Source organism: Mchenga conophoros, linkage group LG1 (assembly GCF_057382185.1).
Source record: "Mchenga conophoros isolate Kocher_MC1m ecotype Shallow Benthic linkage group LG1, M_conophoros_male_GT1.1, whole genome shotgun sequence".
NCBI classification, from domain to species: Eukaryota; Metazoa; Chordata; class Actinopteri; order Cichliformes; family Cichlidae; genus Mchenga; species Mchenga conophoros.
The window spans coordinates 26,651,066-26,666,009 of record NC_140526.1 but is presented as its reverse complement, the minus strand read 5'-3'; positions in this window follow the sequence as shown (position 1 = coordinate 26,666,009).

The window sequence follows — 14,944 nt, the reverse complement described above, 5'->3', positions numbered from 1 at the left end:
AAAACCTTATCACTGATAAATCAATATTCACTGAGTTGAAGATATTCCAAATTGCAACAAGAAACTGGTGAAAGGAGTCTAAGGGGTAACATTTGCATGATACACAAGGCAATTCCCAAGTGTTATGCTCTTTATGCAAACACAGTATAATTTTGCAAAATAACAAGACATTGTGATTCCACTCAAACAACTTCTCAGAAATCATTTCTTGTTTTTGTTGTTTGCCCTTCCAATTTCCCCCTTGGATGCTCTCCATCACACTAAAGACACATCCAAAAAGTACTGCCACACACAAATAGTTTTGTGCTCAAGTTAATTATTTTCTATATTTAACTAAGTATTATTTGCGCGCTCAATGATGCTTTACATAAACCAAGGGTTATAATGCAGTTTTAACACATTAATAATGAATTGGGTTCCCGGTTGCCATTATATTATATTTACAACCAATTTTCTTGAGACGCTTTTGGTACCAAAATGATTTGAGCTTACCTTTAATGACAGAGCTGCAATCATAATGAGACTCAAATGTGCCCTTTTTTAAGAGGAAACAATTCAATATTGCATTTAGATGATAAACTTAAAGCTACTTAGTACTTACTTTTCTACAATTGTGCAGCAGGCAGAAGAACATTTTTTGAGTGAATTGTAATAGGGCCGTCAAAAATGTGGGGGGGAAAGCATGATAACTAATTTCCCTGATCTCACTTCTTTGCTCAGTGCCCTACAAATTCTCCACAATCCAGTTGATGTGCTGAATGGCTTCTGAAGTAGGTGGCATGAAAGAGAAATATCTCCTTTCACCACTGCTCACAAGCACCTCAAGTGAGAACCATAAAGTGTTTGTGAGTGAGGGATTTGAGTCTGCTCTTTTGACAGGTTTAAACCCAGCCATCCAATCTTAATCCTATGGGCAAAATGCTCTCTTGCAGCGGATTCAGTCATCTGCTTTCAACCTCTGACACTGAAAGAAAATACATTTCCTAACATCACATTCCTATTGTGCTGTGTTTCAGCATCTTTATCCTTATCCAGGACATTTGTTTAATATTCACCTCTAGCCTGTGTGATACTACTATAGACTTTGTCATGGAAATCCAAGGCACTTAGTTCCTACTGTGTACTTTAAAAGAACAATGTCTCCACATTCAGATGAGACAGCGTGATTTTATTCACCAAAGTAATTCAATGAGAATATTCTGCATGCATTAGATTGCACCATTTAGTGTAATTTGGAACTTTTTGCAATTTTTTGACTATTTCCAGTAGATGACCTTTGCTGGTAAGTTAGAAAGCAAAGTTTGGGGGGGGGGAATAAGAAAAATACAGAGGCATTAAGTCACCAAATACAGTCTTACCATCATTTTTTAAGCAACAAAGTCATATAACCACAATGTGTAGCACACCCACATATGTTTTCAGGTGCTTTTTGGTTCATTAGTCCTCCTCTCGGGTTGAATTTGGAAAGCTGTTATGTGAGGTCACCAAATTTAATGACTCGTGACTTTAGTATTATATTTTTTGTGGCATACCAAAAAATGGGAATAAAAGTGCTTTTTATATTTCTATCTTCTGATAACACCATCTGTCGTATGATAATGGCCATCTACACAATAGCATGATGTTACACAGGCTTTTTCTGTGCATTTTTATTTTAAAAGTAAACAAAAATTGCATCAAATTATTCATCTAGGTTAAATTACTTGAACACTTAAAGTCATCTTTGTAATTGTTTTCTGACTTTACTAACAAAGGTACGCACTCTTATTTAGGGTAAAAGAGAGAAATGTATCAAAAATGTCTTCAAAGAAAGTCTCATCATGAAAATGAAGAAGCAAAAAAGTAATAATTTGTAACACCCGTCTGAATATGTGTTTCTTTATTTTAAAGTAGCACAACTGCAGTACTATAAGAATAAGTTGTGGCAAAATGGCAATGGCTAATTAGTTGATTAATAAAAGCACCTTTGTTGGTGATGTTACTGTTTATCTGTAGTATTATTATGCTTTATATTAATAATAAAGGATATAGTATTATTATTATATTATTAGCTATTATGATATTATATTTGCATTTTTTTGGTTTTGTTTGATTTTTGTTTGTTAGTGTGTTTATTTGTTTGGTACATCTGAAGTTTGAATCATGGTGCATGGGCTGCATTAGGGCTATCTAATTTGCACTATTGCTGCAGACACTAGGGAAAGAAAATAATAAGTGGATCAATACCACATGAAAAAAAAAAGAAAAAGAAAAAACTTCACTTAAAACTTTTGTACTACTGTGGACTTTTTCCAGTAAGTGTTCTTAACACTGTAAGACTCTAAACTCCTGGGAATCAGATGAAATCTGGTGTTTTTCTTCCCTTGGTTCCTTAATAGGTCTCTTGGGCTTGCTATCCAATATGTGGCAAGAAGAAAATAAAAACATAGATAATTTGCAAGTTATGCATAGAAAGGGGAATAAGACATACCTCCCTAATACTGATGCTTTTTTCCCTTTATTCCCAAGACGTGTCCGTGCTCATTTCATTTTTCCAAGCGTCCCCTCTGCTGTAGCCATATGTATTTGTCCTTCAGGGCAGCAATATAACTGATCTGTTTTGTGCTTTTAAACAAACAGCCATCCCCTTTAGATACCCTGTAAGCCTCCTGGCTTTAGAGTGGCCACGAAACAACTAATTATCATTAGTTCCATCACTAAACCACAATATAAAGTTAGCAGAGATGACTAAACAAACATACTCGTCAAGCACTTCTGTGATTTTTATTAACTGTCTTTTTTTCCCAATCAGCTGACACTATATGCTTGTAGGTGGATTTTACAGATTCAAAGAATGCAGTACTTTATGTAATTCCTGGATCATTACGTGGAGCTATATCCACTTCTATATTTACACTCTAATCCAAATAGCCATAGTGTCAGAATTATTTCCCTTTTAAAGGTGGAGGGTAAATTGTCACAGCTAGAGGATGTGCAACTCACCCCATGAAATGAAATTTTAATGAGTTTTATATTGCATGTTAGCACCACCATTCTCACAGTTTTATTGTATAGAATGAGAGCAACGAGGAACCCAACTTCAACTCCCTGCTGTGCATGTCCAATCAAAAGTAAGGACAGCACCGTAATTTGCACACACAATTATCATCGAATCGAAACACGCTGTTGAATTCAATTTTTTTTTTTTCATTTGTTTTTCAGTAGTACCTTTTTTGTTTGGAAAACTATGACTGCAGTAGATGTTTGTATGTGAAGCATATTTTCTTTAACTTTCGTCAAGGTACATATGAATTCCTATTGCCCTATATAATAGTTTTATACCATGTTCAATATTTCAAACTGTCTGGTTTATTGTTTATACTTTTACTGTTTATAAAACATTGTGCATTTTGAAAATTTCCTTCTGTTTCTCCTGTTGTTTTACTCACTCGGTGCTGTCTAAATTTTGTTTGGCATTTTTCATTTACTTTCTGAGTATCCTGCTCTGGCCTGACTGTAGAAGCACATTTTAATCTGGAGTTTTTAAATTCCATCTAAATAAAGTTACCACAATCACCAAACAATATTATAGCAGATGATTTCCACTGGATTTTCCCTTCCAGTACCTCATTCTTCACATGAATGCCTTTGTCCTCCATTTAAAATATGACAAAGAAGATAGCTTGGAAAAAGTTTTAAACATGATTCACTGTATCAAGGAGAACAAATCCAACACTCGTGAATCGGTTTCCTTCACGATGATTGTTTGGCATTCCTGGTTCCAGAAGAATGAAGCGTATGTCCCTCACCTCTCATTACCCATAAGGCCAAAACAGCATTGTCCTGGTCGTACTACAATGTGATCTCCCTTCAACAGACAAAGGATTCCAGCTGGGTTTATTCCTCATTTCTTTCAACCCCCTCCCAATGACAGATGGGACCAAAACTAGAAAAAAAAAACCTTGAAGACAAAGGAATGAGTGCCTTTTATATGGATCCAGAGCGGCTAGACACAAGGGATATTTGGCAGTGGTTGAAGAGGAGTCACAGCCTTTCAGTATCATTGTTGCAAATTTTTAAAAAAACATACACTAGAGTAGAAGAGCCATAAAGAGCTCCAATATAATGGAACCTGTCTGACACATTGTTTTTATTGTTTTAGTCAACACAAGAGCTGTACACCTCAATATAAACAGAAAAACGCACACACTGACACGCATGCTCACATATACGCATTCTCTTTCTATTATTGCCCAACATACATATGCACATGAACACACACACACGTGCAAACACACACTCACACACACCTCTGTGAGCTGGTGATAACTGCTTAGTGGTGTATGCTCCAACAATTGTCAGACTGCCAGGGCAGAGAGAGCCAGGAAAGGAAGAAGGGGAGGGTGAAGGAGCAAGCGATGAGTGGCACCACAGAGTGGGTACAAGGAGAATTAGACAGGTGCCATGCAGAGTGGTTGGCAGAATGAGGAAAAGGGAGATGTTGGTAAGAAGGTGGCGGTACAGATAACAGCAGAATGTGGATGAAGGAAAAGGTAAAGACCTCGAGATTTGAGCAAATGACAAGACCTTAACAGAAAACCGGGGAAAGACAGAGAACTTGAGAACAAAGACGTGGAAGGGGGTTGGGGGGGGCACGCAGCCAAACAGAGGATGCAAAAAGGGGGGAGAGGAAAAAATAGCAAACCAAGTGTGAAAAGAGAAAGAGAACAAAACAAACCATTGAGGGTGACTGATAATATGTTGTGCAGGCACCTCCACCTCCACTGGATGCAACACTCCCACTCCTTTCATGGTCTGCAGTCTGTCATCAACACCCATGTCCAAGGGCAGTACTGGCAGGGCTCTGTCAGTAGCTGTGCAATAAAAGTTACGCACGACATAGGTGAGTAGAGCTGTTCCCTTGTCTTAATTTTACTTAATTTGCCATAACACTTCACCTCATCTCACATTATGTTAAGGAAAAAGAGCAGACGCGAGAGGGCTGAGGATGTGATAAGTCAAAGCAAGAGGGAGTGAGAATGAGATGATGTAGGATTGAAAGGAGGCAGTGTGTGTGACAGATAATCGCTTGATGGACTACAGTCAGAAGTCCACCAGCACCACCATGTGGCTGAATCATCAGGGAAATGCTTAATAATGAAGAAATCATCAAATAAGAGTTTAAGAAATTAAAACACTAATATGTATTTTTTTAGGCTATGAAAGTTTGTCCTTCTCAGTTCTTAGCTGTTCCGAATAGTCTTCACATAAGCTGTCAAGCAAGCACAATACAAACACACTGATGTCTGTTTATGCATTTTTTTCCATATTTTTCCACCTGCTTGCCTTAATATCTTAGAGTCATTTAAAATACAATAAAATCTTATATAATATAAAAATATTTGTACCTTTGGGTCCTATTTGGGTCACTATAGTGTATATGCTATATCCCCATTTGTCCATGTCAACAGCTGACCTGCTTTTCCTCCCTCCTCCCCTTTTTCTCCTCTGCTGTGTAAAGCCATTTAGCTTTGGATGAGACAACCATTCAGTTTGTGGAAAAAAGATTGCTGCCCGGGTTTAAAATCAATAATATCGACCTTTAGAAATGTCCAAATCAAATGTACTTCGGTGTGTCTGTAAATTATAATTTTGTATAGTTGTTTGCTAAGATATTGTATTTGTCTGAAGCTGTCCACAAACTAACACTTCTATGACACATTATGTAGTAGATTTAGTATCAGACAATGTAAATATATCCTAAGATAGCATCTAAAGGTAGATGTGTGTAATAGATTGATTTGCAAACCTATACATCCCTTGTTATTGCAATACTGATAGCCACCTGACAGCAACTTATATCCATTATCTTTAGATTATTAGCATAACTGTCCCACCTGGTGCTATTTCTGAGTAACAGATATCTGATGCAGCACTAGACGCTGGTTGCTTTTCCATCTTTATACTACTGTTAAGCTTTTACTAGCATAATACATAATATAGACAAAGATATATTCAAATGTGATGGCCAAGTCCTAATAGTAAAGTCCAAAATTAAGGACTTTAGTGAGAAGCAAGTCTCAAGGGACTTAACAGTAACGAAAAATAAGCAGATGACATAACAGTGTACCAGCACCTACTCCAGAAGTCTAAAAACTGCTCCATACCTGTTCATGTACCATCTGTGGACTAGAAGAAGATGATCCTGACAGACTATCACATAATCTGGAGTAGATGATGTCTATATGATGTGTCGCTCCATCTCAGCAGGAGCTACTGAAAAATATGAGGCAACAGTTGTGCTGCGATAGTGTGATGATTGGCCAGACCAGTGTTTGTCCACACACATACACGCATACACACACACACACACACACATGTCCTATTCCTTGCCTCACCCAAGGGTTTTGAGGGAAGGGAAGAATCTATGGGAACAACTCAATCACATTACCTTATGTAAATACTCAAGTCAGCCCATCCTCTCTTTAGCACTGTGTTAGCTTCCAGCCCTATGGCTCCTCTGGCACAGAAATGCACACGGGGCAAATTAACATTTGCTCTCATAGTCTGCAAATGGCAGCTCGTGCTTGCCATAGAAATGAAACACTGGCCCATCCAAGAGAGGGAATGGGAAAATATTTGAGTGGGGAACGATTAATAATTCTTCAGGCAGAGCAGTAACATTTGCTTTTAGAGGCAGTGAATCGACAGAATGGGCTTCTTCAGGAACTTTTGAATCAAAGCTTGTTTTTTTATTGGCAACCTCATCGTGCTTTATGCATTCAGAAGCATTGCTGGATACTTTTTATTGACCAGCATAAGAATTAGAAGCAGTAAGTGCAACATCTCTTACCATACACCGAGAGTTCATTTTTAAAGACGTGTTTCTAATAAATATGGAGCAACCAGGCCAAGACACTAAACAGGCAAGGAGGCTGGAATGCATCTGTAGGAATAAGCAGCCCGTTACAACAGAAAGAATATTTGTCCTAATTACAATAAGAGTAAAAAGATTTCTTAATGCAGTGCTTCATTATGCAAACACTGGAGTTAGCCCACAGTACTAAAAGGCTTTGAATGCACATAATTATTTGACATTTCAGCTGTGTACATGTACAAGTATGAAGACTCTGAGTAATTATCTCATAGTAGAAATACAATAAGTGATTTTCAGGGTGAGGGAGTACATTTATGTTGGAGTGGGGTGGGGTGAGGGTATTGTATTTACGTACAATAGGGCTCCAAAACTCAGTTAGTTAATGCTGTGATCACTCAAACAGCTAAACGGACAACATTATTGTCCATTGTCGGGAATAGGGGAAGAACCTGCTGCTGAAACTCCACAGGCATCACAAGAGGAGCATCTCCCCCATTTGCTACTCAAGATGTTTGACTCATCGCAAAACTTGGTGCAGATGGCTTTTCTCTGCTCCGCTGTAGTTTGATCCTGCTGTGGAAATATGCTGTGTTTTTGTAATGCTTAAAAGACAGACAGATATTTAAAAGAAAACAAAACATCTGCAAATTACAGTTTCAGGCCTCATTGATCTTTAAGTGCTTCAGCAAGAACTATTTTCAAATTGGGGAACTTTACTTTTCTTAAAGAGGCTCTCTAATCACTTCAGATTTTCTGCAAGTAATGTAATTTAGCCTAACTTAAATAATTTAATGCTGGATATACTATATGTTTCATTAATACCTGCAATATATGGTATTACCTAGACCTCAGGACCTGTAGATACCCTGAGGCATTTTGACTCAAGCACATGGCCAAACACCTTAGAGGAAAGATGTTCATTTTGCAGTTTTGCAATACACACATTGTTTAATATTTTAGAATTCTTTTGATATATTTTGTAATATTATTATATAATGGCATATGAAGGTTAATAAAGGCCAGGCTCAAATAAATAATAAGACCTCATTGCCTTCAACATGACAAAAAAAGTATTAGTTTTCTTTTGCACTTTTTGCTCAAGTGATAATTCCACATTTGCAAGTGTTTCTATACTTCTACCAGTACCTGTGGTTTAAAGTGTATTTTTGTTTTCTATTCCTGAAAGACAGCTAAGCATAATCATATATTGTCACATTTCTATCACTAGTTTAGCAAATGTTTGCTTTTTGAGCTATTCATTTCATCATTTCAATGAATTCAAACCGAGCTAGTATGTTCGACATTTGCAAGTGTTTCTATACTTCTACCAGTACCTGTGGTTTAAAGTGTATTTTTGTTTAGCATCTTATAAGTCAAGTGCTTTTCTTTTTCTTAACTCTTGATTCGCACAACAAATAAAGACACAAGGGATACTCTCTTTAATGCTGTGCTGTCTAATTAGACCATATGGTAGTAGCATTTAATGTGTTGAAGGTTGTCAGGCAGAACAGTGGTAATCTGACATTTTGGACTCGGCAGCTGTAAACTCTGTCTCAGCAGTAGCAGTAATAGCAGTTGTCATAGTACCAATTTAATCCTTTCGTTCCTGTGGAAGTGCGTGTGTGAGCAGTTAGGTTACTGAAATAATAAGAGTGGCTAATAGAGAAATGGGTGAATGACTGAGTATGTCAGCACATATGAGCGTAAGTTATGATGAAAGTTTAATTTTTCCCACATGAATATTAATTATTAGTATGTGCCAAGTTTAAAAGGATTGCTCGCTAGTCCACTGCCTTTGGACACCATGACTTGAGTCATGGTGCCACTGCAGTAATGTGTAAACACTCAGTCAATATATATATATAGATATAGATAGATATATTGACTGAGTGTGTTTTAGTCGTTCATAGTCTAAGAAACAGATACGCATTACTGCAGTGGCACCGTGACTGAAGTCAAAAGTGCCACTTAATCCACTACACTCATTTTCATGTCAGCACAGGGTGAAATGGCTGAGGTTATTTCTGTGACTGTTTTGTGTCTTGGTGACTCCACAGAGGGAAGAGAGGCACAGCTGAGGGTGTGGCTATCTAATCCAGTGGCACAGTGCAATTTCGGTGCCAAAAATGAACATGTTTTACATGGTCCACCGCTTGTCAGCTTAGAGCAGGTCTACAACTCAGTGCGCTTGTGTTCTGTAATGTTTTGGTCACTTTATTGGTGACAGCACATCCATATTAACCATATAGTCATGGTTTCTTTATCTTTCCAGTGTCATTGTTTCTTTTATAAACAGCCAAAAATGATATTGTTGTATTAAAGGAATAAATATGTGCCGCTGGAAATTCTTTTCTATAACTATAAATAGGCAATTGCAAGAAACCTATCAGTATGTGGGTATACCTGATATGGATACTATTCAATTCAGTTGAATTTTATTTTTATAGCACCAAGTCAAGGAACTTCATATTGTATGGTAAAGACCCTACAATAACACAGACAAAACTGCAACAATTATATGAAGCCGTATGAGAAAGCACTTTGGCAACAGTGCAAGGAAAAACTCCCTTTTAACAGGAAGAAACCTCTAGCAGAATCAGGTTCAGGGAGGGAGGTCCATCTGCCATGACCACTTGGGGGAGAGGGTGAGGATGTCCGTCTCCCGATTCCAAATTGGGAGCTGGTTCCACTGAAGCTGAAGGTTCTGCCTCCTATACTTTTTAATACTGAATGATCCAAAAATAACCCTGCAGTCTAAGAGCAAAGTGCTTTATTTGGGTGATACTAAAGGGATCATTGGTATTTTTTCTGCAGAATTGTTAGGCAACATTCATTTATGATTAAGAAAAGATTGTGGTTTTAAAAAAGGAAAAAAAATGAAATTTTATGAAAACCACATCTCCCAGAAATAAAGGTCTGTTACTTAAAAAAATATCCTGCCAAGCTGACCTTTATGTCACAATAAGAAAATTGTTCTCCAGGAAATATAAAGATTAAGTATAGAAGTCATTTCTGTATTTTGCTAGCAGATTAGTTTAACCACAAACTCAGACTCATAAATGTTGCAACCAGCAGAAATGGAACACGAGCAAAAATAGGCAGTGCAATGTTCAAGTACGGTGAAAAGTTGTTTTTATACTAATTCGACATTACTTATAATGTCAAAGCAAAACAATGTGTGCCTCTGCCCAAAACATACATGCAAGGGTTATAATACAATTACAATTTTAAGAAACTATTAAAACATGCCAGGTATAATTTTGTTTTTAATTCTTACAATTTTTTTATTCGGATATAACACTTAAATGTATGTTATCTCTAGTGAAGAAATGCTCTGGACATTCACATTATATCCTGTGCTGTGAGGTTACTTTCTCTAGGTTTTGTTCAGTTTTAGTCCGTGTCTAGTTGTTCAGCACTAAGCTGAAGCCTCCAATCTCCTTTGTTCCTTTTCTTGCTGTCTATCATCTTCTGCTTTGTTATTCGATTCAAATTTGAAAAAAAAGAAAACAGCAGACGAGTGCTTGAAATATCCTACTGAGACTAAAGCCTCATTTCCGATGGTGTCCTAGAAACATAAATCTCATTATAATTTCCAACATCAAGACAATCTACTTTGGAATAACACAAAATTATGAGTAAAGTAAAAAAAAAAAAAAAGATTTAAATAAACATATTGAGAAAGCCAAACAACTTCAATCCATGCATATGCATGGGGTTCCTTCAACAAGATGAAGCAAAAACTCTTGGATATCAAGGGGGAAAAAACAAATAAATACATGCTAAAATCTTTTGAAACTTGGCAACAATAATTAACAATGTTGGTGCTTTTTCTTCTCACAAGTTGGACCGAAAGACGAGGACAATGTTTCTGATCCAATGTCTGATTAAACCTTTGCTTGTCGTATGCCTTATTCAGACCAGTCGCAACACTAGTAATTTCTAACAAGGAAGCACAGTTACACAGTTTTAACTCTGCCTCACAGTGAAGAAGGCGGTATTTGGTCCTTTACACACCTTGTTCTATAATTCTGCTTTATAAATAATGAGAGCTCATTACAACCCAAAAATCTTCTTTATTCTCCAACCAAATCCTCATTATCAAGTTGTCAGGGCCTTAATTTCATTTCCTCCATTGATGAATGTGGAGCCATCAGGGTTGGGAGGAACGGAAGCTATTTTGATACCTCATCCAATGATAATTCCTCGGGGAACCTAAGACTACAAAGTGATAATTCTAATAGGAGTCTGTTCATCCAATCACACGAACACAGAATGAAAGCCTTTGTAATGTATTATAATGCAGTTACTGGCTGAAAGAAACAGAGTTTTTAAGGGTGAATCCATTATGTGAAATTTGTACTATCACGTTTGCTGTTTTGTAGGATTTTGATTGAGTAATATATTTTTTTGTATATAAGATGACGCATTACATGTCAAAGACAACTGTGTTTCTCTACTACATTTCACTGCATAGTTAAATAAGTGAAGTAGAACTGTGATGAGATGTGTGCAGTCTTCTTCTGATCTAAAGCACACGTTATTGGCAAACATTGCCCAATCTGCTATTCAGATATGTTTTCTTCCATTTAATCTGGAATAACGGGTTAATGTCTACAGATGAATGGGTATTTCTACGGTATTCAGTAAAACTGGAAAAGAGGAGCATATCCAAATGTTACAGGAAATGAAAAAAAACACCTACAAGAAATAAACAGCAGTGAGTCAAAATAAATTAATAAGAAATTACCAAAGGATATTGTAAATTCATTAATATTTTTTTGTGTTGACTCATTAAACATGCATGTATGCAAGTTTTGAAGTTCTGAATCACACTGGGGTATGCGTAGTATGCATCCACAACACAGCTGACTAACAGTATTTTGGTGTTACAGAATTATTATTATATTAGTATTAGGTGTTGAATTTTAAAGTAAAAAACACCTTGTGAGTGGGTGGAACAAACAAAGCTTTTAGTTTTGATTTTGCACTCCGTATTTAGTCATTTTACCCAATAGTGCCTTCTTTGTTTCTCAAGTTAATAGATTAGTGCCTATAGACAGTGTAATGGGTAAATATTGGCCAAAATGACAGCAACCCTGTGAGGGGTAAAAATCTCTGCATTTAGCAGTGACATTGAAAATGCAGTACCCTGGTGTAACTGAACTGATATTCTCTATACATTACTGTTACAGTTGTGCATGATACAGTCACATACATACGACCTTTACAGATGTCAAATTGAGATCAAAGTAGAGCTCAGATTTGAGGATGCTGATTCTCTGACTCCTTGCTAGGTAAATCCTGCTGGAAGAGCATGGTCTATTGGGCCAATTGTCCGTTCATAATATGTTAACCTATATTTAACTAACCTTTGTGGCATTTTTGTCTGGTGTAATAATCGTAGGTGGCATTGTTTCTTTGAGCGTCGAGGCAAATATCAGTGGAATATTGACATGTAGCCTAGTGACTACAAAACAATTAAACTTGGTTGAAAGCGGTTAAAATGCAAAAAATCTTTCAATATAAGCAAATAACAGCTGCTATACATTAAACTAAAAGTTTCACCATGGTCTCCTTATAATAATTGTGTTGCAGCTGTTTCGCCTCCAGACAAAAAGCCATGTTTATAGTGTAAAGGCATTATGATGGTTGAATGTGTACAATAAGCCTGGAAGGAAAAAGTTATCTCATCTGTTATTCTTGTCTCTATATAAATCAGGCCTGAACAATTATTACAGAAGAACAACATCCATCCTTCTTCACTGGCACAGTTGCAGTATTTTCTTGCTTTTAATTCTGAGTGGTGCACAATGAGCCAGTGATACAGAAGAAGGAATTTAAAACTATGCAGTATTATAGCAAAATCCCACTGGATAAAATCGTATCTCATAGATACTATGCAATGATACCATAAGGAGAAAGGAAAACAATTAAATCGGTGAAACCTTTTTGAGCTTGAGATAATTCTAAGTGACTTAATGGCTTATTTATTTATTCAGTCATAATAATGTATTATCTTTTGCAGTAATGGAGTTTCATTGGTCCCTGCTTATCCCCGGGGCAACAGATGTTTCACAGCACATATGGTGTCTTAATTTCTTTCACAAACCCTTTCTGTCTCTCTCTGAACTTTCAACATTGTTTTTCAGCTTTTACATAGAATTGTGTAATGAGCCCACTAAAACAATTTAGGGTTAGTTGATTTCTCCATTATGTGGCTCATCTCAATTTCAAAGGTTCGATGATTTAGGAAGTCCTTGGTATCAGGCTACTCCCTCATCTTCACAGTAAGAGCAGCCAATTTAGGTGGTTTAGGCACCTTTTACAGAAGACCCGCGGGCAAGACTGTTCAACTGTAATCAGTATAGGGACTGAGGACAGACTGGAGGCTTAGCTGAAGAATATTTACATGAGTCAAAGAACATCTATGTACAAAAGTAGGTATGTGGGATGTGATAAACAGATATGTGATAGGAAGCTGAAATTTTAATGAATACAACCAAGTATGTCCTGTAAAATTATGACTTATTATGGTTGTTGAATGTCTTTTCCAATTTTAACAATACCACTATAATACCTATATAATGCACTACAAGACTGGGACTATATTTTGATGTGCCTGCAGCAAGAACATTGTGTGTGTGTGTGTGTGTGTGTGTGTGTGTGTGTGTGTGTGTGTGTGTGTGTGTGTGTGTGTGTGTGTGTGTGTGTGTGTGTTTGCTGATAGATATGCCTGACTGCAATCTGCTGTCACATAGAGATTTTGGTCCCTGATATCTGAAGTATTGTAAAGTGACATCAGGAATTTCATGTTCAGCAAAGTACAGACAAAACTACAGATCGACAAATTTTAAGAAAAACTTAAAAACAAGTAGAACTTTTGATAACAAAAAAACATGTTACAGACACATGACAAAATGTAATATTTATGCTTGGAAATTTGTCACAGCTAAATGTACAATATATAAGAAAAAGAAACTGATAATGTAATTCTTACACACACATATCCCAACCCTTTCTACAAACAGTAACATACTGTATAATATTGTGCAATACTGTAAAAAGCTGGAATACATTTGGTGCCAACATAAAATTACGTTAGTAGCAAAAATCTTGTGATGGCAATAATTATGCTGTTAACATATATCTGTTCGTCCATCAAGTCTGAAATATTGATTCATTTTTAATGGGTTACTGTGAAATTCTACCCAATCCGTTAACTGTTATGACATGATCGGGAGAAAATAATTGTTTTTTCTAAGACTGTATGACATTCTCTTCGGGATTAGCTGTAATTTGAGTTTAGTGAAAATATATCAGCATAAAACCGACCTCTGTCTTATCTTTTCATTTCTTCACAATATTGTGGAAATAAATGAGGATTGCCCGCCGTCAGCTTTCTCTGTCAAATCTACTGTTACATACATTGCTTATAAGTCATGAACTTTAGATATGTTAGTTTCAATTTTGGGTGAAAGGGTAGCTTGCTACTGTTTATCCTAATAATGTGGCAGCCTACTGGTAAACTTTTGAGTACCCGAGTCATCAAGATGAAGAACTTTGCCTGTCTGGACTGTCCACTAATTAAACACATTATATATTTAAAAACAAATGCCAGAGTTGTGGGCTAAAACTCCTGCAATTTTTTCCAGTTATATAATTAACACTAGGATCACAAGGATGGGTAATTTTGACACTGTCATGCAACAACAGCAGTAATGGCAAATAATTTCTTGAAGAAGTTAAAATTCTTCAAATTTTAATTAAGATTAGACAAAACAAGATTAATTTTAGTGGTTGTATTAGTTTTCTTAAATGACTTGGACATTTCATCACAGATGAAACAGATTGAACAGCTGCCTACATTTTAAAACTGACCTGGGTACAAAAAATCGAATAAATACAATTTAAATAGTTGTAAAAGCAGAACAGCCAAAGTTTATTATCGTCATCATATCTGCCTCATCACCAAGCCTGCAGCTTCACCTCAACACAGTCTGCTTAACTGGCAGGAATTCTTTCCTCTCACTCAGCTAGACAGTATACAGCTTCAGCATGTTAATATGACAAACCAGACACTTACTC